General features: G+C 44.1%; 1 protein-coding gene and 1 long non-coding RNA gene across 6 annotated transcripts in view; one reads left to right on the top strand and one right to left on the bottom strand.

Moving 5' to 3' along the window:
• SEMA6D (semaphorin 6D) overlaps positions 1–23,946 on the top strand; it is a 106,939-nt gene that overhangs the window by 16,984 nt on the left and 66,009 nt on the right. The gene's annotated exons all lie outside the window — the stretch shown is intronic.
• LOC137561251 (uncharacterized) lies at positions 1,341–4,455 on the bottom strand. The gene is made up of 2 exons (XR_011029948.1): positions 4,383–4,455; positions 1,341–1,658 (listed from the first exon to the last, which is right to left on the bottom strand). It is a non-coding gene; the product is annotated as an uncharacterized lncRNA (long non-coding RNA).

The raw sequence follows: 23,946 nt of genomic DNA, 5'->3' as shown, positions 1-23,946 counted from the left end.
TCCCAATGCACTGCTATGGAAAAAACGCATACTAACGCACACCAACTGATTAAGTGTAAAAGGGGCCTTAAGGTAGCCATACACTGGTCGATTTGCCATCAGATTCGACCAACAGATAGACCCCTCTATGGTCGAATCTGATCAGAGAGGGATCATATGGCTACCTTTACTGCCAACAGATTGTGAACCGATTTCAGCCTGAAACCATTCACAATCGGTGGTGGTGGTGCTGCTGCCGCCGCTCCCCCCCCCCCCCGCATACATTACCTGCTCCGCGGGTGCGACTGCCCTCGGTCACCGCTGCTCCGTCTCCGCGCTGGTCTCCGAGTCCGGCATGCTTCACTTCTTCCTGCCCGGCAGAAAGTTTAAACAGTAGAACGCCCTCTACTGTTTAAACTTCCTGCCGGCAGAAAGAAGTGAAGACCCGGCGACCAGCGCGGAGACGGAGAAGCGGTGACCGGGGGTAGTCGCGCCGGCGGAGCAGGTAATGTATGCGGGCGCTATTGCGTCGGGCACTCGAACGCCACTAGCGACGCGCTCCCTACCCGCGGGCGATCAACGGTAATTTTCCGCACGGAGCGATCGACGGGATAGATCGAAATTCGGCGTGTAGCAGGAACGATGTGACAGATTCGATCCCAGTGATCGAATCTGCTGTCGATCTGGCGGGAATCGGCCTAGTGTATGGCCAGCTTAAGTCTAATAGCAATCAGTGTGTGATCTGATCAGGTAGATATCATTTGTTTACCCCATCTACCAGTGTATTCCTAGCATTAGCCTCAGCACTTCCCTAGCAAAAAGAGCTGGTTTTTCAGTGTTTTGCTGTATTCTGCCAGTTTGGATTTCCTGCCCTAGGAAGATTAGGTTGTGAGCAGCTACTGGTGTGTGATTTTCTCCGTACGATGCTGCACACTGTGTCAGCACTGTGAGTAATGCTTAACATTTATAGCTGTATGTAGCGCAATATACAGTAGCCCAATCTTGTACGCTTTGCATCTAATCCCAAAAGCAACCAATGTCTCTCCTCACGGAAATGTATTATTTAGGATGTTTATCCTCTGGCCAGAGAAGGCCGTGTTCAGATATCAAACCAAGCGGAGACTGGGATTAAAGCAGCTCCATTAGTTTGTTGCAAGCTATTGTTCCCATGCGGAGACCACTCCCGCCATCAGCAGAGATCACACAGTTGAGTTCTCCTATAGAGGATATTTGAGCACTCTTGTGAAGCGTGCGTGTTGTTGAAAAGCACTGACTGGTTTCTAGGGTGGATCCATCCGCCTGGCTTTCCTGTAGTTGAATCTATTTACGTAATTTCAATGTACTGCCGACCAAAACATAAATAAGCTGCTAATCTGTTTATTCTTGCCTCAGGAAATGAATGGTGAAGCCATTCATTCTGTAGCTGCAGGTATCTCTTCCTGAAGAGTTATTGAGCTCTGGCCATAAACATAAAACACTCACAGCGGAGCTTCCCTGGAGCCAGCCTGGTGTCCAATGCTGTTAGCATCACTTTTTAGTCTCCTGGAAGAAATAATATTGCCATCAAATTTGATGAATAAAGGAACCTTGTCTGTATCCTTATTGATGAGATTGATCGTAAGCAGCTGGGCAATTGGCAAACGTCCATATCGGCGACCTTCACTGTAGCCACTATGTTCCTAATAGGGAGATAAATTAAAATGCATGCTCATTAAAGCGGGCCTGAACTCAAAACGTCCTCTCTGCTCCAAAAGATAAGCAACAGCATAATAACCTTAAAATAAAAACATTTGTTACAGTTGATACAAATCCTTCAATAAATATGCAGTGTGTCTTCTTCCTGCTTCCGTGGAAATGGATTTATTGTTAACATCCTTTGTTTAAGAATGAGGTGCTCTGCGGAGGCAACCAGCTGACACGACTGATCTATTCTGATTGTCTGTATTTTCTAAGCATTACTGTTTTTTGTTAAGGCTCAGGATCTTAAACTGGGGCTCTCCTGCTGATGCATGGATATCAGTCCCTAAAGAAACAGGCTGCATTTTTGGAGGCATTGTTCCAGCTCACACAATAGCCTCCTCTGTTGTACAGGAGCAACACGCGCATCTTAAACTGACAATATTAGGCTTGAGCATTGGAGCTCCTATAGGGAGCATTGCACACGCTGCAAAGCTCTGTGTATGAGACCTGAATAATGATGCTAATCGTTCAATAAAAGACAGGTGTTCTGCAAATCATTTGTTTTCTATTGTGTCACATCAAACTGAGCATGGCTGCTACAAAAGGGAGAGTATTAAAGAATGATCTGGCCATTGATTGATCAACTGGTATAATAAATACGAGCAGTGACCTTTTCATATGTTGCAGAGCATACGTGTAAAAAGGGCAGCCTTGGGGTAATTTGGGCGCTAGGAGAAGCTGATAGTAGAATACTGGGAAAATAGTTGATTTTCTATCAGTGGGCACTGGTTAATACCGATAGTAGAATATCAGTTTTTTTTACGATATTTAGTATGACTTGAAGAGGAACTTTAGGGAAAAGGGGAAATAAAGAAATCAATACATTGCAAAGTGAGAAGTTAATAAATAGAAAGAAATGATCGATATTCTCCTTGTTGTTTGATACACAATCAGTCTGCACATCATCATCTTTACTACTGGCAGACCAGAAAAAAACTAGGCAGTACCAACTGCCAATATTTATAACCACACCCACTAACAATGCGGCAGGCTAAAAGGTTGTTTTTAATAGATATACATATGCACAGAGGGAGATATTGGTTGCTTGGCAGTTGGCACAACGCAACAAGGTTCAAAGACAGGTCCTGACATCACACTGTGGGAGGGGTTTCATTCACCTGATTATCTATTTGAAAAAAGGTAAAGATTTCTCATGGGAAAGGGGATATCGGCTACTGATTGTGATGAAGTTACTCTTTAACCTGACCCTCCTCTTACACTAACCCTGAACTTTTAATTAATTAGGTTTAAAATAACTTCCAATATTTATCCTACCCCTACCTTTTTACCATACAGGCTTGTCAACCCCAGTATGTACGGTATTAGGGCCTGTTTCCACTACACGCAGATTCTGCATGCAGAAAACTGACTCCAATGAAAGCCTGTGGGCCTGTTTCCACTGAACGTGATTTTTCTGATGCAGATTTCCCATAGGCATTCATTGGAGTCAGTTTTCTGCATGCAGAATCTGCGTGTAGTGGAAACAGGCCCTTAGCTGTTATGCTGTGCTTACACTGATCGTAATCAATCTGCTTGCTGCTGATCTCTGCTTACATAATGTTTAATGTTATCCCCATTGCTTCAACAGTTGTAAATTGACTCTCTAAACTCACTAGCATGTCTTTGCTGAAGAGATAATAACTGCAACAGGTTAACTGGCTTCTCTTGGCTCATTTTTACAATGTAAACATGGCCACTGAAAAACTTTTATCTTTGAACAGATGCAAAATCAGTAATATACAGTAACTGCAATGCATTAGTAATCAGAGCCTCATTTTAAAACATCCTAAGCACACATAAGAGAGGTTGCAGCACCAAAAGAGGCAAAACAGAAATGTTGGAGGGCAAAGGCCTGTCAACTTTATTATTTAAAGTGGAACTGTAGTAAGAATATCCCCTTTGCTTCAATAAGTTAGCCACACCATAAGAATGTCTGTAAACAAGAAATCACTGTATATTCTGGTGTATGAGACTTTTTAACCCTTAAAAGTCAGGGGTCGTCTTATATGCCAGGTGTAATTTATGCCGGCTGATAGGCCCTATCCTGTTGCCGAGTCTCAGATCTCGCTGCTGAGGACTGTAGTGAAGCGGCGCAGGCGCACATGTGCGAGATCTGAGAGGCAGAGAAGGAGCTAAATAGGATACAAGGGTGGGCCAGAAGGGTGAAAGAGGCGTGTTTTATGGGCACAGCCCGATCTATTCTTCCATACCGCTCTGATAAACAGGTAGACAAGGAGAGCTGACCAATCCACTTAGGGAGAGTTGACCAATCCAATCAGTCAATCGCCTATATACTGTTATATGCTGGGTACCACATACAGTACAGCACCAGTATCTGTTCATACATGGCACCAGTATATGATTTTTTTGTCATTTTTATTTGGTGCGCGTTGGAAGAAAAGGTAGTTTTTATACGGCGAGTATATCCCAAACTCTATATTTTAACTGGAAAAGGTGGGGGGTCATCTTATACGCCGGACTATACGGTATTTGTTAAAATTATTAGTCAGTTTTAAGGCACAGCTTCCTTCATTGTCTTTTCATCACTATTTGCAGCTGATTTTGTGAGCATAGCAGAAAGGTTTTGCATGATTCAGTGTGACTGTATACATTTGATATTCCTCTGTTATTCCTGTACACTAAGTACTCAAAAGATCACTTGCCTGTTTCAGCTGGTAGACTTATTTTGCTGTAGGTTCAGTAACTGTGCTCGAGCTATTGATTGGGTCTTCCTATCTATGAGCAAAGTACAGATTATAAATTTCAGACACCTGTGTCAAGACTTCAGAAAGCTTTAATAAAGTTTTAACAGGTCATCATTTAGTATTCCGTTAAAAACACCAGATTTCACCAAGACTGTTCAGCATTTTGGTCATGTTTTACCACCTGTGCTGTGGGGTGGAGTACTCCATACCCCCTCTCCCCCCAAGTAATTCGGTTTGCTGGAAATACTGATAATTTTATTGTTTGTTTTTGTTTTATATATATATATATATATATATATATATATACACAATTTAAAGCTAAAATAATGGTGGCTGGAAAGCAATTAGCATGTCACAACCCTGGAAACTAGACATGGAAAATGCTAAATATAGAATAGATAAGCCCTAATTACATCAGTAACACTGACATCCATGCGACATTGAAATTCTATATGCATTTGTTTACATGCACCAATGTTGTGCATAGACTATCTATTTATAGCACAAGTTTCTCCTGAATATGTAATCATGCTAATAATATCATGAATAGCCTTTGTAATTTATACCTATTAATTTGCCTTCAAATGTAATCAACAGCAAAACATCTGAATAGCATTCAGACTAGCAAACAGCATTTGACTAAAAAGCTGCATACACTCGATTATATAAGACATTTGAAACATTCAAACAGGTTTTGCCTTAACAGACGTTTATTGTTGTGAAAACAACGAGCGATCGATATTATTTCAACTGGCGGAGCAATTCAGTAGAATGTTGGACAGATATCGTGCATTGGCCAGGTGTGTACAATGTTGTTAAAATGACATTGTTCCACAGAATATCATGTGAAATGTTACCTTCGCTTGCATATGTAGTATTCAAACTACATGGTTGTTTGGAGTATTAGTGTGTGAGGACAATGTCATTTGAAAGACTTTTTATTTTTACGATATTGCTTATTTGTTTGCAGCCATTTTGATCTACTCTGTGTGTGGACCTTAAGGGATGCACAGGACAATATATTTTGGCAGATTTGAAATCTTTGACCTATCAGCATATGCAAATAATACAATTCAGATCCCGTTTAGACTGCCTATTGAACGAAAGGGTGATCAGGCAGGGCAATTCATTTTCATTGTACTATAGGGGGGGCTATCAGATGATCAGTGTCCATATAGCATTGTACTGCATTGAGCAATTCAACACTATTATTAGGATTAGTAGTATGACAGATACTGCTATGTAGGAAGAGCTGGTACATCTATCAATACTACACCGTTTATTTCTGACTATGGAGTGATTGATTGTTTGCTGACTGTAGCTGTAATCAACCCATGTTTGTCTAGCTTAATGCCTGGAAATTAGTTGGGAAGATAAGCATGAGACGACGTATAGATTGACCGACAGATCCAAAGATAACAGCCAACTTGGAACAACATACTTTGCCTGGAAGAAATGGTTTACCTTTGTTAGTATATTGGGAATTCTAGCAACACTTTCTGGAAGTGTTTTTAACCCTTTAGCAGCCACTTTATTTAGACACTTGCGAAGAGCTCCACGCCAGTTTATTTTATCACTTTTTTGTTTGTTTATTTGTTACATTTCCCTTCTTCTAGTTAGTACTGCTGTAATGTGTATTTATGGGAACTTGGCACTAGGGGGCAGTGTGAGACAATAACAGAGGACTTCTTTCAGTTTCTTAATTTTCTGCTAGTAGAGAGAGATCGAAGCATTCCAAGAAATTTACAGCACGAGTTCTGCCGACTGAGCTCAAAAGCAGTGCATTTGATAACCCTATTGAAGCTCCTAATGGGTTAAACTCGGGCCCAGACACAAACTTTTCTGGAATAGAAAAAGCAGTTTCAAGTGATCCTTTTTTTTTAACTGCGATCTCACATCAGGAAACCTAGCCCCTGATAAACCGGTACCTTGCTCCAAGAGTCAACGCAACCCCTGCAATACACTTTGCAAATAAATAAGCAGTGGACCACTGGCTACAAACAATGGGTTCCTAGAGCAACAAAGGAGCTGCACCACTTGTTACGGCCCTACTGCTTCTTCATCAGGGGTCCAATAAACTCAATATTCACAGATCGTCTCTGACATCTGACAACTAATTTAGCTTTCTCAGCTTGCACATTTCCATTTAAAAGTTGTTCAGGTATGTACGGGAAAAAAATTGTTGTTTAAGATGCTTTTGTAACAATCTGCTGGCTATTTCATTGTATTATTTGAACAATCTATTTCTTTTAAAAGCGGTATAATGGGTTGCAAATAAAGGCACTTCTCAATTTTGTGAAAGCGGTGTTTGCATTTGTAAATGTCAGCGATAGCAACACTTTGCACTCTTGTCAGGTAGATATGAAAACAGTCTGCATACTGTAGTGGTAATCCCGTCACCCAGGAAATTGCTCTGAAGCGGCTGGCAATCCATTATCTATGTATTCGGCATTCTTCTATAACCTTTGTCAGGAAACGTTATTAATATTTTCTGTTCTTCTGCTCTTCGCATATCTAGACAGTTGGCTTTTAATGGCACAGTTATGTGGATTTCATTTCTAAAAACAGCCCGTAGTCCATGTCCACCTTTGTGATGTGTGAGCTACTGATCTGTGGTGTACTCTCTGTGGGTGAGCGGCTCCTGAGCCCGGCAGGAAATGCTACTGTCTGCAAGCGTTCGTGCAGGGCAGCCTGTCTAGACATGGCTATAGCTTGTTGATGTAAATAGAAGATTTGTGTGATGGTAGCCTTTTTTATTTATGCATATCACAGTCAGCATTGACTATCACCTAGGTTGTTGTTGTTGTTGTTATTATTATTATTATGCATTTATATAGTGCTCACATCTTCCACAATGCTTTACAGATTACATAGTCAGGGCATTAAGGTTCAGTTCACTCTATAGTGGACCATGCCAGAGAAGACACATCAGAAAGACATTGGTGTAAACTGGCCCATAAAAAATCATTGCCAGCTCTGTCCCATCTGCCAAGACAGAGGAGTTTGTGTGATCCAAGCCTAATAGTCTTTTAGAGGGCTCTGCCTCTGACACAGAAGACCGGGGTTTGAAACGAGGCTCTTCCTGTTCAGTAAGCCAGCACCTATTCGATGAGGAGACCTTGGGCAATTAGTATTATTTTAAGGTAGCCATACACTGGTCGATTTGCCATCAGATCCAACCAACAGATAGATCCCTCTCGGATCGGATGTGATCAGAGAGGGATCGTATGGCTGCCTTTACTGCAAACAGATTGTGAATCGATTTCAGCATGTGTGAAGCTGCCGCTGCCGCCACCCCCTTCCCCCACATACATTACCTGCTCCGGCCGGCACATGTCCCCTGGTCTCCGCTGTCTTCTTCTCCGTGCTCGGCTCCTCCAGCTTCACTGAACTTCCTGCCGGGGAAGTTTAAACAGTAGAGGGCGCTCTACTGTTTAAACTTCCTGCCGGGACAGGAAGTTCAGTGAAGATGGAGGAGCCGAGCATGGAGAAGAAGACAGCGGAGACCAGGGGACACGCGCCGGCCGGATCTTGTAATGTATTGCCGCTAGCGTCGGTCGTCGGACATTCGAACGCCGCTATCGACGCACTCCCGACCCGCCGGTGATCGAGCGAAATCTTCCGCACGGACAGATCTACGGGAATTGACGGGAACGTTTGATTTCGGACGGAAATCGATAGTTCTGTCAGCGTTTGCGCAACAATTTCACAGCAGATTCGATCACAGTGATCGAATCTGCTGTATATCGGCGGGAAAATCGTTAGGTGTATGGACCCCTTTAGACTAGTTGACCTACGCCTGTTTAAAAAACGGGCTCTAGGTCTCTTCACGCCGCTACCGCCACCAGTCAGTGCCCACCCGCCTACTGCGTGCACACACAGCGCCCGTTCGGCCAGCCTGAACGCCCGCCCTGCGTCCTGTCCCAATGGCTGTTGGTGCTTGACATGCGCAGTAGCGCAAAGCACTGACAGAGGGACAGACGCAGGGACACTTGTATTTTATTATATAGGATATGGGGAAAACTAGAGTGCTGAGGATAATCTCACACAAGCACTGGGAGAACATACAAACTTCATACAGAAAGTGTCATGGCTGTCATGGGGGGAGCTGCATTTACTTATATAATTAGAGCAATACTTTTATTGAGCACATTTGCGAGTTCTCCTTTAAGACCTTGAATTACAAAGAGTTTTGATTTGACTGGTTGACACTTCATCACTAATATATGAGACTGGCAGTGGTTCAATTATTCAGCACTTTGATTTACATCTGCATTAACTGATGTGCCACTGCTTTTGGATTTTATACCACCACTGAGAACAATGCTTGAGCTTTCCCTTTTGGTTTATAGTCCATCTCAAGGTCCTCAATAGCTGCCTAGAACAGTATGGATTATAGTTAACCAGTAAACCCCTGATTCAGATTCTCAAAATAATCTGTTGACACTGTGGAGTAGAAAACACTGACTGCTGGCACTGTAAAGTATAGAGCACTGACCGCTGGCACTGTGGAGTAGAGAACACTGACTGCTAGCACTGTGGAGTAGAGAACACTGACTGCTAGCACTGTGGAGTAGAGAACACTGACTGCTGGCACTGTGGAGTAGAGAACACTGACTGATGGCACTGTGGAGTAGAGAACACTGACTGCTGGCACTGTGGAGTAGAGAACACTGACTGCTGGCACTGTTGAGTAGAGAACACTGACTGCTGGCACTGTGGAGTAGAGAACACTGACTGCTGGCACTGTGGAGTGGAGAAGTTGCTGGCACTGTCTTTCTGGCATTTTGAGCAGCATTGCCGTGCGAGTTGTGCACATCACCACTGCCTGAAGCTTGCACCTCGCACCATGGTGTTCGCATTGTGGGCGACGGCTTAGTCAGTGTGGTTTGAGTCCATTGTGGTGTGTGCCCATGCAGGCTTTGGGCTGCAGCACAGTTGTGGTGTGCTTGCGCAGGTGCATCCTATATAATAAAACCCCTGTGTCTCTGCGTCCTGTCCGTGTGTGTGTGTGTCTGCTACCAGACTTACAGTTTGCTGTCTGTGAACCTTGTTGCATTGTGAGAAATGACAGCTTTTTCCAACTGTCAAGCAAGCAACATCTCCCTGTGTGCATATACTGCAGACAGCGGTAGAGGACGGGCGAGCGGGACGCATCTGTGCTTGCGTTGCTGGGGGGGACGGGACGCCCGTAGCCTAGCGCCAATTTTTTTAATGGGTGGGCTTTTTTACTAGTCTGTGCATAATTATATTGGGCGACAGATTACACCTCAAACATAGCCTAAAGGTGCGTACGCTTGGCGGACGTTCAGCCCACAGCAGTGCATGTGTACGCGTTGTCGGCGGACTGATAAGGCTGTTTCTGAACGATCCACTCAGCAGATCGTTCAGAAACAGCCTTATCAGTCCGCCTACAGCGCATACACGCACTACTGTCTGCTGAACGTCCGCCCAGCGAGATGGTCCAGTGGACCTGTTGTTGCCGGCGGTAGTGTGTGTGTACACACCATTAGTCTCGCCATTTATATGTTTTTAATTGCAAGGTCATCACTTGGCTTATCCATCCTTACCTGGGAATTGGCACATATTATAATGCACTTTGAAACACTACCAGCAAGAGGTCGTCTGTACATTTTTCCAGGTGGAGTGTTCATTGTAGTACTAATGTAGCAGTTGAATTTTATTTTATTTTTTTAACTTCGATACAACTTGTGTAGAGATTTTGGTGTTTTCCTGCTTATGACATTACACTGATAGTCTAAAAATTCTTAATACCTTAATCTTAAATCTGTCCTGTTACATATAATGAAAATACCACAAATTTTGGTGTTTTTGATTTATTTTTTTACAATCTGTGCTGCAGGCCAGCCACTAAAGAAATGATGTTGTCTTATTGATGCTGTGTTTGGTTCAGGTGTGCACACCATAATCCGTACAATATTATGCGTTGGGCATGAGTTTGCGTTAGTGCACGTTGGTACTCGTTTTTCCTGAAATGTAAGGCCCCGTTTGCACTTAATCAGTTGGTATCCGTTAGTATGCGTTAGTACGCGTTGGTACGTGTTTTTTCTTTAGCAGTGCATTGGGAAGAAGATTTTAGTTAAAACGCGTTAAGTGTGAACTGTGCCATAGGAAAACATGGACATTACTTTGAAAATCCGCAAACATAACTGAACTGAACATAATTATTTAAAGGTTGACTTTTTTGGGGGGGGGGGGGTTCATGAGCTGTATGCCAAAATCATCAATATTAAAACAATAAAAGGCTTAAACTACTTCAGTTGTGTGTAATGAATCTAAAATATATGAAAGTCTAATGTTTATCAGTACGTTACAGAAAATAATGAACTTTATCACAATATGCTAATTTTTTGAGAAGGACCTGTATATGGTACATTGGCTCTTTAATTCTGTATTACTTTTCTCCAACCCTGGCCTAATACTTGTTTATCTCATGGAATATCCAAGGAGGATAAACAGACTTGAATTGGCACCATGGCATTTGCTCGAGTTATGCACTAGCGATCTGAACAGAATTGGCAGGAAACTTGCACTTTGATACGATAACTGTGGTGTTTGTGCCTTGCCCCCCCCCCCCCCCCCGAGTGACATCTTGCCTGAGGCAACTCTATTGTAATGGAATTGAAAGGCTGCTTGTAGTAAAGGACACTGGAATGCCAGCATCATCACTGACATTCTTGTCATGATTGCTGATTTTGAAAACCAGTATATACTATCCTTTTGTATTAGGTAAGACCCATGTAAGTCAAAAGTACAGTGTATTGCTGTGGTGGTGACGACACTCAGGTGAATAATATGGTAAATTGATTACATGACCAGAAATTGATTGGCTAATGACTGGTTCTCTATGGCGTTATACAGTCTATCTCAATTAGATTTTAGAAGAAATCTGTCATGCCTTAAAGTGAACCCATTGAGATAAACTATGATATTTATCTTCCTTCTAAAAATGACATTTTTTAAGTATCCCAGGTTTTTTTTATATTTAAGCATTTACAAAGTAGGTTGAATGTTTAATTGTCTCTAATCATTGGCAGCCTTAGAAAAGTACCCCAGAGTTAGAAAAAGGTCAATAGTTCATGTATTTTATCTCTCCCTGCCCTCAGAAGTTGTATTCTGCCAGGAAAACTTTTATGGCTGTAATTTGCCTATCGACGATGTTTACTATATTCCTGACAAGGTGCTGACAAGACAGAAGCTGTCACTTCTATGCCCTTCAGGCAGCAAAATAAATTTAAGTAAAACAGCCTGGTTATTAATATATTTTGTACTGTACATATACATGTTTATCATCATGTCACATATCGCCTCAGCTACACTTTAACTGAACTACTAGTGTTGTATCAATCAATGCAGTGCCATGCTTTGTATGCAGTGGTCCATTAAAATTCTCCATGTTTCGATGGATGAACTACTTGGAATCAATTGAACTTTGATCGATCAGACATATTGGGGACTATTAATAGATGGTTGAGTGATTTGATTAGCTTGAAAAACTGATATGTGTATGTCAGCTTTAAATGAACCTAGTAATAAAGTGGCAAGCTATGCAGCATATGGGGTACCGTATGCCTGTTGCTCTTCTTTGTCCTGGCAGGTCACTGAATTGGGATCAAAAACCTACATAAGCCTGTAACGATAGGTGTCAGCAACCAGAGAGAATCTGATTATTAGTGATCAGCAGTATCACCAAGAATACAGATCTATACCTGATTATGGATGATCTGCAGAATCACCAATAATACAGATATAGTACTAACCTCTAGACACCTGAAGCGTGTAAGTGTTTGGTGTAACAGTAGGAATTGAACCACCGGGGTAGCAGGTGGTCCAATTAGTAGAGAAGACTCTACTGCAGTCAAGGGCTCCAGGAGGGAGAGTCTCCGACTGGTTTTGCAGCAGGGCCCCCCTCTGAGGAGCAGGGGACCCCTGCAGGAGGACTGAGCACCCAAAGGTTGGGTGACAGCCAGAAGGGTCGGGCAGGCCGGGTCGGCAACACACAGGCAGATAAAGTACAGAGACAGGAGACAGATTCGGTAACCAGGGACAGGCAGGGTCGGCAACAGTAGATCAGATGTGCGAAGGTAACGAATCAGAAAACAGAAGAGAAGTCAGGAGAGATACAATTCATAAACAAATATCCAATAATGCCTAGTCTTGGGTGTGAGGTCCGTGGTCTCACACCCTGGAACTGGTCTAAGGAATAACACAGATATACAATTCCTAGTCTGGGGTGTGAGGTCCGTGGTCTCTACACCCTGGAACTGGTCTAAGGAATAACACAGATGATATACAATTCCTAGGCTGGGGTGTGAGGTCCGTGGTCTCTACACCCTGGAACTGGTCTAAGGAATAACACAGATGATATACAGTGAACTGGCTAAGTGTGGATTCCCAGGTCCTCCTGGTTCCACCACACTGAAGGATCTGACTAAGGTTTGAGTGCTAACACGTAAGTATTCACAACGCCAGACAACCAGCAACTGAACAGCAAGAGATATACTGTATATAGTAAAGCGCTCCACAGCGCCGCCCAGCTCCCAATAACCAATCACCTGCTGAGCTGGGATCAGCTGACCCTTCTCCTATTGGCGTAAAGAGCCTGTCTTGCGGTGCGCGCGCACGCAGCTCTCCATCTGTGTGCACTACTAGGTCCAGACAAACCAGAAGCATGTTACTGCGCGGATTCCGCCGCTCTGTGCGCGGATTCCGCCGCCTCACTACCAGAACGTGCGGCGGCTTCTCCGCAATCCGTCACAAAGCCTTTACTGCTGCTTATGACTTCTCTTGCTCCCTCTACCTGGCATATAATATAAAGAAAAATATCCCGGAGATGGGCTCTGACTTGTATATTGTCAGTGCAGGCTGTGCTGTTTGTCAAGGTTGATTAAAAGGAAGTGCATAGAAAATATCAGCACAAAGATGTCACAAGCCTTAATGAGAACTAGAACAAGGAGCTGGATTTGATTTGCGTGATATTTTTAGCACAGATTGGAGGCCAATGGTAACACTGTAACGTTTGTTAAAACTAATAGATTCTTGTAATGTTACTGCCACTGGAAAAGGAGGCATTTGTTTGGTGAAACGTGTGCTTGTCCATTTGTAAAATGCGGTATACATTGATCTTAATGTATTTGTAATTGTGTGTAATTGTGAACCTGGACGCTGAGTGACTTTTACAGTTTAAGCTATACCTTCTCCCTGACTGAGCATTATATACCCATCTTTATTTTGCTTCTCTCACGTCTGATTTGTGAGATATCCTCAACTTCTCTGTTGTCTATTTTACAAGTAATTGGCAGTTAAGGTGAGTCCTCGATTTGTCAGGAAGGGAAGATGAATGAGAGGGTGAGTTCTTGGATTGCCAGGAAGGAAGGGTAAAGGGGGAGCTTGAGTGCTAGGATTGCCAAGAATGGGAAGGGGAGGGAGAGGGTTACCCCTATGATTGTAAGAAAGGAGAGGGAGAGGGGGTGTCCTTGGATTGCCAGGAAGGTGAGGGAGGAGGTGAGTCTTAAAGCGGATCCGAGATGAAAAACTAACTATAACAAGCATCTTGTTTATATATCTTATGTAAAGTTTAGATAGTTTACACAACAAATCTAGTTGCAAACAGCGTAAATAGAATATTATTTCTTCCTGTGATTCAATGACAGCAGCCATGTTGTTTGTAAACATTACACAGAGGCAGGCTTATCTGTATCTTGAGCAAACAAACTTAATCCCCCCCTCCCCCCACCCTCCTCCCCTCTGCCTCTGAAATCTCTGGCTAGTAATATCTCCCCCTCCTCCTGCCCAGACTGAGCCCCCATAAGCCCTTGCTACTGTCTGAAAGTGCCTTGGCTCTCTGAAAACCTGTAGGCGTGGCTTGTTTAGTTTATAGGAATTAGAGTATTAACACAAAAACAAAAAAGGATTTGGCTTGAGGAATGCCCTATAAACAATAGGAAAGGAACACAATTATGCAATGAGTAAAAGTTCATCTCGCATCCACTTTAAAGAGACTCTGTAACATCAAAAAACGTCCCCTGGGGGGTACTCACCTCGGGTGGGGGAAGCCTCCGGATCCTAATGAGGCTTCCCACGCCGTCCTCTGTCCCACGGAGGTCTCGCTGCAGCCCTCCGAACAGCCGGCGACAGACCCGACTGTAGATTCAATATTTACCTTTGCTGGCTCCAGCGGGGGCGCTGTGGCTGCTTTCGCTCCGAAGGAGGCGGAAATACCCGATCTCAGTCGGGTCCGCTCTACTGCGCAGGCGCCGGAGACTTGCGCCTGCGCAGTAGAGCGGACCCGACGGCGATCGGGTATTTCCGCCTCCTTCGGAGCCGACAGCCACCAGAGCGCCTGCGCAGGAGCCAGGAAGGTAAATATTACGTCACCGCTGTACGGAGGGCTACAGCGAGACCCCCGAGGGACGGCAGACGGCGTGGGAAGCCTCATTAGGATCCTGAGGCTTCCCCCATCCGAGGTGAGTACCCCCCAGGGGACGTTTTGTCGTTACAGATTCTCTTTAAGATTGATGTGAAGGGGAAGAGGAAGGAGAGGGTGAGTACTAGGACAGCCTCAGCCCTGCACTGTGTCCTGAACTCTCTCTGGGGACAGTCCTCATACGTGTGTATGAGGCTTTACACTTTTCTAAACTAACATTTCTCCCAATTTCTGAAACAACCACAGTAAAACACTAGTAATAACTGCTGAGGCTGAGATAAACTGTTTTCTTTTTATATTTTCATCACTTTCTGTATAATTCACTATATACAAACATACTGTATCTATACAGTATATGTAATAAGATATATTAAAAAAAACATTGTTTTCTGACTCTCCAGATTCAGATTGATAGGTTCAGCAGCTAACTAAACTTCAGCTTTTAGTACTTCAGTCATACTGCTACTTTATATGTACAATATATAGCACTTTTGTCATCAATATGTTCAGTATATAGAACTTTAGTCATCACTGTATGCTTTAGGAACTTGAGCCATGTAGGTTATATTTGTTGTGTCTACAGGCAGTAATTGCTCAGTTCCTAAATTACCAGTTACTGGTAAACATTTCCTGGGCAGGGATGGGTCACAAGTTCTGCTGATGCTGTGAATGCCAAGGGCAGCGCACAGTTTGTGTGCAGGGGGGTATTCCCAACTGAACCTGACTTGTTTAGTTCCGTCAGAAAATGTCTTCAACCAAAGACAGATCTGAAGGACTTCTGAAACTTTGTGATCAATTCCTGTTAGATCCAATGTTGGAGAGTGCACACACATTTCCTTCCCTAAAGGTGGCCATACACTGGCCCGATTTGCCGCCGTTTCGACAGCAGATTCGATCACTGGGATCGAATCTGCTGCCAATCGTTCGCGCTACACGCCGAATTTCGATCCTTTTCGTCCGATCCCGTCGATCGCTCCGTGCGGAAAATTAGCGCCGATCGCCCGCGGGTAGGGAGCGCGTCGCTAGCGGCGTTCGAGTACCCGACGACCGACGCAATAGAGCTGCATACATTACCTGCTCCGCCGGCACGTCTACGCCCGGTCACCGCTGCTCCGTGTCCGCGCTGGTCTCCGCCAGCATGCTTCATTTCCTCCTGCCCGGCAGGAAGTTTAAACAGTAGAGGGCGCTCTACTGTTTAAACTTCCTGCCGGGCAGGAAGAAGTAAAGCATGCTGGACCTGGAGACCAGAGCGGAGACAATGCAGCGGTGACCTGGGGACTAGAGTCGCGCCGGCGGAGCAGGTAATGTATGCGGGTGGGGGGAGCGGCGGCAGCAGCACCACCACCACAACAGATTGTGAACGGTTTCAGGCTGAAATCGGTTCACTATCTGTTTGCAGTAAAGGTAGCCATACGATCCCTCTCTGATCAGATTCGATTAGATAGGGATCTGTCAGTTGGTCGAATCTGATGGCAAATCGACCAGTGTATGGCTACCTTAAGTTTTTTTTCCTGTTAGAACCTCCCCCTCTATAGAAACCACCATAGAGTGATTGCCGTCTGTTGTACCGTAGCTGATCATTTTTCAATTTATATTTTTCTTGAACAAGCCAATCAAATTAAGTCGATGGGACTTAAATCACTTTGTAGCTAAAGTTGGTTTACGGTCAATGGAATTGGCTCCTGTAATTTCCTGTTCTGAATTGTAGAGACCTGATCCTGTATTCCATGTTATTTCCCGCCTTTGGACCGAGATGTATTTTTGTAGCTAAATGATGTTGTTCCACCTAGATAATATAGCTTTGCCATAGATGTCAGCGCAAGTCGTAAACCTGTGACTGGTGAAACTGTGTGTGTTCCAGCTACAAATGTTCTGCAGATGATTCCAACTGCCAGCTAAGGCCTTTTATTCCTTATCTCACATATTTTCAATTTGAATAAGTTCCTGAGACTTTTTCTTCACGTATATCTGACAGCGCTATTTCTATCTCCTTTATGTAACCTAGATTGTGCGGTGAGATTATTGGCTTGGAAACGTTCAGACAGCTTTACACCAGTTCAGTCCCAGAGATGTAAAACCATACTATCACATATATAATTTTTTTTTTTTTACTAAACCCTATAATTTCAGAGGCAGTGAGCGCGTAGCATTTATACATCATAAAATACATTTACATTACATTTTTTTCCCATTTCATTTCAGCTTCTTCCAGATACAAACTCATCCATACATTTGGGCCTGATTCACAAAGCGGTGCAAAGTGTTTGCATGCCTGTGAAAAGCCCTTTATCACGCCTAAACTCTGTTTAGGCGTGATAAAATGAAACCCGCTCGAAATCCCGCGCGCAAAGTTTTGCGCGCATCATCGCGCAGCGCACGGTGTAGTGCGCGCGATGCGCCCATTAGACCCTATGGGCGCTGCACGCGGAATTGCGCGATTGCGCGCGCAAAACTTTGCGCATGGGACTTTGCGCGCGATAAAGAGCACAAAACGGTGCTAACTCAGCGGTGCAAAGCTTATCACGCCTAAAATCTTTTAGGCGTGATAACTGAGTTATCACCGCTTTGTGAATCAGGCCCATTGATTTCCTTATTTATCCTCCTCTTGCAGGGTTGCGCAAAACTGGCATAAATGAATTTACCATTCACATTGATAGTGGTAGAGGTGAACAAGTCCATAATCCATTACTCATTTTTCCCCTATACAGATCTATCCTGGCTTACTAAGTTATTATTTTTTTTAATATAAACCCCTCCAAATTTTCCATGCCTCTCCATCTGCCCTTAACACTGCCCTCTAGAGACCTTCATACACTATTACATATTTACAATACATCAAACATTTGATTCAGTAAATGAACATGCAAGACATATTCACACTCGTGTGTACAAGATTTCTCACAAGCCTCTCCCCTCCTTTGAAATCCCCTTCCAAAACACATTTGTCACTTTCCATCTTTAAGCACTCCCTGTAAAATAAATTTTTCTGAGAAGCATATGCTTTCATTCAGGCCAATCCCCTTCAGCCTCTGGCCAAGTTGTGCTGCTAAGTAAAAAAAAAAAACCCTGAAAACACACTGCGTCTAGGTACACATATTATATACTTGTTTCCTTCTGTTCCTTTACATTGTAAGCTCACAAGTGCAAGCTTCTTTCACCATTATTTTTTTTTTGCATTTGTTATACATCTTGTTCATCGTGTTACATTTGTCACTGTAATTACTACCAGTATGTCTACCAATTCTGTATTATGTCCCCATGTCTATATTTTGATATTTTGCGTATACTGTTGTCTGTATTATTATGTACCCCATGTTATTCTTTACCCCCATGTTAGAATTTAGGTAAAATATAAATTAATTAGTTGGGTATTGATGGCTTATCTGATCTAAGGCCAAACCTGATGATGTATGGTGACCTTCAAAAGGTCTATTGTCTTTTTGCGTTATTTAGTGTGATCTGGATCCAATATTTGTGATTTGTTATCTACTTATTATTCTGAGCAGTGCTCTCTATAATTTGTCCTTCCAAATGGAGTGTAGATCAGATCTGACATGCAGACAACCGATCACGGACATACAATTCAGGTTACATAAAATAATACTTGGAGGATCCAGTGGTTGGGAGTTAGATGGAGGTCCTTGGGGAAGCCAGTCACAGCACAGCACTGTTGTGTATGGTGTACAGGCTGCTGCTGAGGGGAAGGTAGTTATGAACAATAGTCAGTCGGAAGGTTGGGATGTTAACATTTTTTCAGGTGACCAAAATCATAAATTGTAGTATTGATCAGATCATAGTTTAGGGTTGATTTAGCAATTTTTTTTTATAAATACACTTATGCTTTCAACTGTAAATCCAGTGACAAAACTATTATTTAAAGTGGACCTGAACTCAGAACTCCTTTCTGCTCTAAAAGATACACAACTGCATAATAACCTTCAAACCAAAAACATTTATTTGTTACAACTGATACAAATCCTTAAATAAATCTGCACTGTTTCTACTTCCGGATTCATGGAAGCAGACATATTGTTAACACATTGTGCTTTCAAATGAGCTTATCTGCCATTGGAGTTCAGGTCCACTTTAATGTTGGTAGGCTAAAATCCAGCGTCTATAATTGTTACTAGTGGTGTGTGCTACGAGCACGTAGCTACTAGTAATCAAAATTTAAATAAGATAGTGCTGACTGTGGCAAAGGAGGGGTTAGCTTACCTATGCCGCCTATAGACAATGCTTTCCACGTAACTCCACTATTTCCTGCTCCTGGGTTTAACCACCCTGGCGTTCTATTTTTTTGCGGCGTTCGGCCGCGGGTGGTTTTTTTTAACCTACTTTTTTTTTATCATGTAGCTAGCCTAGCGCTAGCTACATGATTCTCCCCTCCCTACGCCATCCCGCCCACCCCTCCGATTGCCGCCGGTGATCATACCCAACAGGAAGTCCCGCTCTGAACGGGATTTCCTGTTAGGGCTTCCCTCATCACCATGGCGACGATCGTAATGACATCATCAATGTCAGGGGGAGTCCTGATCCACCCCATAGCGCAGCCTGGCGGTGATTGGCCAGGCTGCTTTGAGGGACTGGGGGGGGGGCCTCTTTCCCGGCTCTTAGCGGTGGATCGCCGGCGAGCGGTAGAAATCGAATTAAACACGCAGCTAGCAAAGTGCTAGCTGCGTGTTTTTAAAAAAATTGTAAAAGAAGACCCACCAGGGGCTGAGATATCCACCGCGGCGGTAATGGACGAGCTGAGCTCGTCCATACCGCTAAGGTGGTTAAAGGGACACTTAAGTAAAAAAAAATGAGTTTTACTCACCTGGGGCTTCCAATTGCCCCCTGCAGCTGTCCGGTGCCCTCGCCGTCTCCCTCCGATCCTCCTGGCCCCGCCGGCAGCCACTTCCGGTTTCAGTGACAGGAGCTGACAGGCTGGGGACGCGAGTGATTCTTCGCGTTCCTGGACACAATAGCGCCATCTATGCTGCTATAGCCTATATCATATACCATATAGCAGCATAGAGGGTGCTAATGTGTCTGGGAACGCGAAGAATCACTCGCGTCCCCAGCCTGTCAGCTCCTGTCACCGAAACAGGAAGTGGCTGCCGGCGGGGCCAGGAGGATCGGAGGGAGACGGCGAGGGCACCGGACAGCTGCAGGGGGCTATTGGAAGCCCTAGGTGAGTAAAACTCAGTTTTTTTGTTTGACTTAAGTGTCCCTTTAAAGGAGGAAGTAGTGGTGGTCGAGTGGAACGCATTGGCTATAGGCAGCAATATAGGTAAGCTAACCCCGCATGTGCTGCAGGCAGCACTATTTAATTTAAATTTCGACCAAGAGTATCTAGGTACATGTAGCTACTCATAGCGCACACCACTAATTATGTTCATTAGATCCTGCAGTTGTAGCTCAAAATCTCCTTTTGCATGTAGGATATTGCATTGCCTGCCCACATCCCTATATGACTACCCTCCAAATGGAAGAAGTCAGAGGAACAGTCTCTAGATCCACTTCTCAGTGTCATCCTTGTGAGTGTCAGTTTTAGATAGTTGGTTCTTTCCCCTCAGATACGGTCTATTTACCTTATTGTAAGGCTTGGTGGTGTATTCTCCACAGTCAGCATGCAACGCATGGGCTGACGTGGAGGAGGTACACACACTAGCACCAGGAAACAGGCTATCCCTAGTATAGTGGAGGGGAGGACTGACTCCAATAGGAGATTGTGGCGCACAGAGCCGGTGCAGATCTGACAGCCACAAACAATGCTTTCGTATAACGTCTCAGCGCAAAGTAGCGCTGAGCGCATACACCGGAACTGAGGAGATCAGGACAGGTAGACAGAATGAACGCTTGCTAGCTAGCGGCTACTTAGCGACAGCAAGCGTCCAAAACCAGACAGACTGGAATGAGGCAGCCAATGCGATGCGGCGATGGCGTGCCTCACAAAGACAGGACAGGACAGTCAGAAAATAGCAGGATTAAGATAGATGAACGTAACACAGATAAATATACAATAAGTATGTTTTCCTAGCGTATTACAATTACAGCTATCAATGAAACTATTTGTAACGTCTGACTAACATATGTATATATCGGCAATGAACCGATATATGACATAAGCAGGAACGCTGACTAAGACTGGAGTAACACAGGGAACAGGACTCAGAAGGATTCGCTATCTCTTCGCAGAGATGAACGCAATCCACAAACGGTAACAGAACAGGATTCAGAAGGATTCGTTATCTCTTCGCAGAGATGAACGCAATCCACAAACAGGACCAGGAACAGGATAACTAGCTCAGCACGGGTGTTCACGGTACGCGCAGACTACCAAAACGTGCTGGAAAACTGACTAACTGAACACAGGAAATAAACAGTTCGTGTACGTATATATCAGCAACACTGATATATCAACGTAACACAAATACAAGGAAAATAATAAACGTGCTGGTATGCATATATATTGGCAATGAACCAATATATGATGCAAAGACCAGCAAAGTATCTTTAACAAGAAACACGATCGGGGGCTAAAGCGACAGCAAGGCAGGCTTAAGCTGAAGCTATGAAAACCCAAGGAAACCCTGCAGGAAGCAGATCTTTATACTGAGGTCATCCAATGGGAGCAGACATGCAGATTCCCACACAGGTGAATGATAATCAGTCACAAGCTGACAGCAGGGAAAGACAGACAAAGCTATGCAACTTGCATGGAAATAGATCAGAACTGCCTGAGCTGCAGCACTACTTCCAGCAATAGCTGCTGCAGCAGCGATCATTACAATACCCCCGCCTTTAAAAGCGGATTCCAGACGCTTTTCAAAACTGAAATTTCCAACAAAACAGTCTGACTGATAATTCATGATGACCGGGACAGTCCGGCAAGACCGAATTCCAGAATCAGTCCCCACAAGACTGGACCCATCAGAACCAGAACCTACAGAACCATGCCCATCAGTACTACAAGCCCCAGTGTGACACCCATCAGAACCATGATTTCCAGAAGAAAGCCCTCCGAAACTCCCTGAGCGATACCCACCGCCTTCCAGGAACAGTTCAGAAACGCCAAAGCCTTTGCAATGCCCACCGGTACTGTCTTTACCAACACAAAACCCACTGTTGAACCAGTCCAAGGCACCAGGACAAGTTTTCTCAGAGACCTCCCAGAACACCTTGAAGCTCCAAAGAGATCCCCATAGGTCAGAATGCCCCTTAGGCTCACATGGAGAACTATCAAGAACCCCTATGGAACCTAGGGCAATTCCCGAGTCAGGGCCACAAGGACAAACATCAATATCAGGGCTTCCAGGGACCAGAACCATCTCTGGGCATGCAGGCAGACTGGCAATATCAGAACGTGTTCCCACTAAGGAAGCATCAGAGCACGCTAACACCTTAGACACACTTGGGCATTCTGGCACACAAAGAACATCTGGGCACACCGGCACAAGAGAAACCTCTGGGCATGTCAAGGAACTGTGAGCCTCAGGGTCAGCCAAGACAGGACCAAAACCAGGACTGGCCAAAAAAAAATCATCATGACTAAACTTCGCAACTACTGGACTTTTACACGAGAATGCTGTATCAGACTTAGATGTCGCTGATTCCAGCAAAGTCAGTAACAAATCAGATTCAGGGGCACTAACAAGACAGGACAAATCTTCTGATGTATGCACTGAACCAGACAGGGACTCCACAACTACCTCTGGACTGGACAGAGACTCATTTAATACACTGGATTGGGGCTCATGAGGCGCTGCAGAACAAGTCAGTATTGCAGCAGCCCCCACTGGACTAGGCAAAACTGAGGAATTCCCTGGACAGGAAGGGAACTCTGGAACCTCTGCCACAGCGGCCAGAGAACCAGAATCTTTCAGGATACAGGGCTGGGTTTCAGGAACACTCATCAGACCGGACTGAAATTCTGAGATTTCTATTATTTTGACCAGAGAATCAGAATTATCCATGTTACAGGGCAAGACTTCTGAAACATTCAGAGGACAGGGCTGGAGTTCCTCGGCTGTTACAACACTGGAGAGGGACTCAACATTGGTTAAATCAGACTGTGTACAGGGCAAGGTATCTGACACACTTGCTGACGAGGACAATATTTCAATGGCTTCTGCTTTGCTGGGCAGAAATTCATCAAGTTTTATTAGAGCAGACTGTAATTCCAAAACAGCTGCTAGACAAGTGAATATTACTGCAACACCAACTGAGGTAAGCAGTGCTTCAGCCTCCTCTGCTAGAGGGTTTAAAGTATCCAAAGTACTGGGTGAAGCATAAGACTCTGCGACCACAGCTTCACTGGACAGGATCACTGAACAGTCCATATTGCAGGGCAAAACCATGGAAGCACCTGCTGGACAGCATAATGATTCTGTGACCTGACTTTCATTGGAGAGATCTACTGCACAATTCATGGTACAGGGCAAATTTATTGGAAAATTTTCTGAACAAGGTAATAATTCTGCGATTTCAGGTTCACATAGCAGATGCTCTGAGCTATTCACGAAACTAGAGCGAGGTGTAGAAACAGGAAGATCAAGACACAATGTTTGCGCATCTGAATCACCATTCATTTGTAAAATTGGAAAATTCAGATGCTGGGGTTCTGAGTTTACTAGACAGGATTGCTGGGACTCGGAAACTGATGCAGTGCACCTACTGGCATCTGCTGGATCAGACAGGAGTTGAACTTTATTAACACAGGTAATTTCTGCAGAAGTGTTTGCAGAGACAGGCAAGATTTTTCTGGTGTCTGTTTCACTAAACAAAGAGTCATGAGTACTGGCTAGGCTGGACTCGGAAGTCAGCAGGACCTCTGGATTCTCTGCTGAGAAATTTGCGCAAGGCAAGGTTAAGAATGTATCAGTGGCTTCTGTTTTACTGGGAAGTAACACTGAGTTATCCATGGTACAGGGTGGAGTTACAGGAACATTCACAAGACATGGCAGGGACTCAGTAACTGGAGAAGTGGGACAGTCTCCAATTGACAGTGTGTCTTCCCTGGTATCAACTGATTGAATCGCATAGAAATCATCCAAAATCATTTTCCACACATCGATCAATGGAGCCACAAAG

The sequence above is a fragment of the Hyperolius riggenbachi genome, chromosome 3 (genome assembly GCF_040937935.1).
Source record: "Hyperolius riggenbachi isolate aHypRig1 chromosome 3, aHypRig1.pri, whole genome shotgun sequence".
In the NCBI taxonomy this organism is placed as follows: domain Eukaryota; kingdom Metazoa; phylum Chordata; class Amphibia; order Anura; family Hyperoliidae; genus Hyperolius; species Hyperolius riggenbachi.
The sequence above is the reverse complement of the archived record's forward strand: the minus strand, read 5'-3'. Positions and strand labels throughout refer to the sequence as shown.